Raw genomic sequence first — 2,447 nt, 5'->3', positions numbered from 1 at the left:
GAGAGAGGAAGAGGGAGAGAGAGATGAAGGAGAGAGTGTCAGAGAGAGAGAGAGAGAGAGCGATAGAGACAGAGAGCGAGAGGTAGAGACAGAGAGCGAGAGAGAGAAAGAGAGAGAGAGACAGAGAGGGAGAGAGAGAGACAGAGAGAGAGACAGAGAGCAAGAGATAGAGACATAGAGGGAGAGAGTGAGAGAGACAGAGAGAGAGAGAGAGAGAGACAGAGAGCGAGAGATAGAGACAGAGAGGAAGAGAGAGAGAGCGAGGATAGCGAAGAGAGAGAGATATAGAGAGAGATAGAGAGAAAGGGAGAGAGAGAGCAAGAGATAGAGAGAAAGAGAGAGAGATAGAGAGAGAGAGACAGAGAGATGACAGAGAGATAGAGGGAAATAGATTGGGAAATAAAAGAAGAGAGCAGCAGCCGCCGAAGGAGACAGACAGACCTACCGACAGACAGACTGACGGATAGAATGCATGGGTTGTAGAGAATGTGTGCATATCATGTCAAATTGTATACTCTCTCTGAAATAGTTATAAATGTGCATTTTACCTATATATAAACATCTGGGACACGTCACTGCCCTGATCCCGCCTGTTCAAACAAAACACAGAATTATTTTTAATTTGAAATAGATAATCTTACATATATGTGTTGGCCTCATGCATTCAACTCAACACCTTACTTTTAATGTATGTTAATTTTATACAACTCCTAATTTCCATATTTACGATCACTTTATTATAGCTTATTTGTGAGAAATTGAGAGATTGGGGCAGCAGGAGAGAGAGAGAGAGAGAGAGAGAGAGAGAGAGAGAGAGGAGAGAGAGAGAAAGAGAGAGAGAGAGAGAGAGAGGAGAGAGAGGAGAAGAGAGAGAGGAAGAGACGAGAGTAGAGAAGAGAGGAGAGAGAGAGATAGAGAGAGAGAGAGAGAGAGGGAAGAGAGAAGAGAGAAGGAGAAAGAAAGAGAGACCGAGAGAGGGGAGAGAGAGCGAGAGAGGAGAGAAGAGAGAGAGAGAGAGAGCGAGAGAGGAGAGAGAGAAGGTGGAGGCGCTAGAGAGAGAGAAGAGGAGATGAGAGAAGAGTAGAGAGGAGAGAGAGAGAGAGAGAGAGAGAGAGAGAGAGAGAGAGAGAGAGAGAGAGCGAGAGAGCAAGAGAGCGAGAGAGCGAGAGAGCGAGCGAGAGAGCGAGAGAGAGAAGTAGAGAGCAGAGAGAGGAGAGAGAGAGAGAGAGAGAGAGAGGGAGGAAGCGAGAGAGAGAGAGAGAGAGAGCAGGGAGCGAAGCCGAGAAGAGAGCGGACGTAGAGAGAGAGTGCAGAGTGAAGAAAGAGAGAGAGAGAGAGAGATGAGAGAGGCGAGGAGCGAGCGAGAGTGGAGAGAGCGAGAGAGAGAGAGAAGAGAGAGAGAGAGGGGTATGCGCCGAGAGAAGAGAGGCGAGGGTAGAGAGAGTAGAGAGAGAGCGAGAGAGAGAGTGAGAGTTTTGTGAAGAGAGAGAGCGAGAGAGATAGAGAGAGGGAGAGAGCGGAAGAAGCGAGAGCGCGCGGAGAGATGAGAGAGAGACGAGGAGAGAGATGAGAGAGAGAGCGAGAGAGTAGAGAGAGAGAGAGAGCGAGGAGACGAGAGAGCGAGGAGAGGCGAGAGAGCAGAGAAGAGGCGAGTAGAGCGGCCATGCGCGAGCAGAGAGAGCGAGAGAGAGGAAATGAGCCGAGAGCTACGAGAGACTAGGGCGAGAGATAGAGAGGAGAGAGAGAGAGAGTAGAGAGAGTAGAGAGAGTTTAGAGAGAGAGAGAGAGAGAGAGAGGGGAGAAGAGGCAAGTAGAGAGAGAGAGAGGAGATGAGAGACGGAGATAGATTAGAAGAAGAGCGAGAGAGAGAGAGAGAGAGAGAAGAGAGAGAGAGAGAGGAGAAAGAGAGAGAGAAAGAGAGATAGAGCAGACGAGACGAGAGAGAGACAGAGATAGTAGACAGAAGAGATAGAACGGAAAAAAGATTGGGATAAGTAAGAAGAAGAAAGAGCCAGGAAGGAGTACAGAGCAGACTTATCGGCGACAGTACAGAAGCTGAGCGAATAGAATGCATGGGTTGTAGAGAATGTGTGCATATCATGTCAAATTGTATACTCTCTTGAAATAGTTATAAATGTGCATTTTACCTATATATAAACATCTGGAACACGTCACTGCCCTGGTCCCGCCTGTTCAAACAAAACACAGAATTATTTTTAATTTGAAATAGATAATCTTACATATATGTGTTGGCCTCATGCATTCAACTCAACACCTTACTTTTAAAGTATGTTAATTTTATACAACTCCTAATTTCCACATTTACGATCACTTTAATATAGCTTATTTGTGAGAAATTGAGAGATTGGGGCAACAGGAGAGAGAGAGAGAGAGAGAGAGAGAGAGAGAGAGAGAGAGAGGAGAGAGAGATAGAGAGAGAGAGAGGG

At 46.7% G+C, this 2,447-nt stretch overlaps 1 long non-coding RNA gene across 1 annotated transcript in view; it reads right to left on the bottom strand.

Annotated features, from left to right (window-relative positions):
- Window positions 1–504: 504 nt before the first annotated feature.
- LOC106819149 overlaps window positions 505–2,447 on the bottom strand; it is a 9,044-nt gene continuing 7,101 nt past the window's right edge. The window contains exons 2-3 of the long non-coding RNA XR_001395360.1: window positions 2,148–2,189; window positions 505–590 (exon numbers count right to left, since the gene is read on the bottom strand). This is a non-coding gene — a long non-coding RNA (uncharacterized LOC106819149). The remainder of the gene's footprint in view (window positions 591–2,147; window positions 2,190–2,447) is intronic.

Source organism: Priapulus caudatus, unplaced genomic scaffold (genome assembly GCF_000485595.1).
Source record: "Priapulus caudatus unplaced genomic scaffold, Priapulus_caudatus-5.0.1 Scaffold2896, whole genome shotgun sequence".
In the NCBI taxonomy this organism is placed as follows: domain Eukaryota; kingdom Metazoa; phylum Priapulida; class Priapulimorpha; order Priapulimorphida; family Priapulidae; genus Priapulus; species Priapulus caudatus.
The sequence above is the reverse complement of the archived record's forward strand: the minus strand, read 5'-3'. Positions and strand labels throughout refer to the sequence as shown.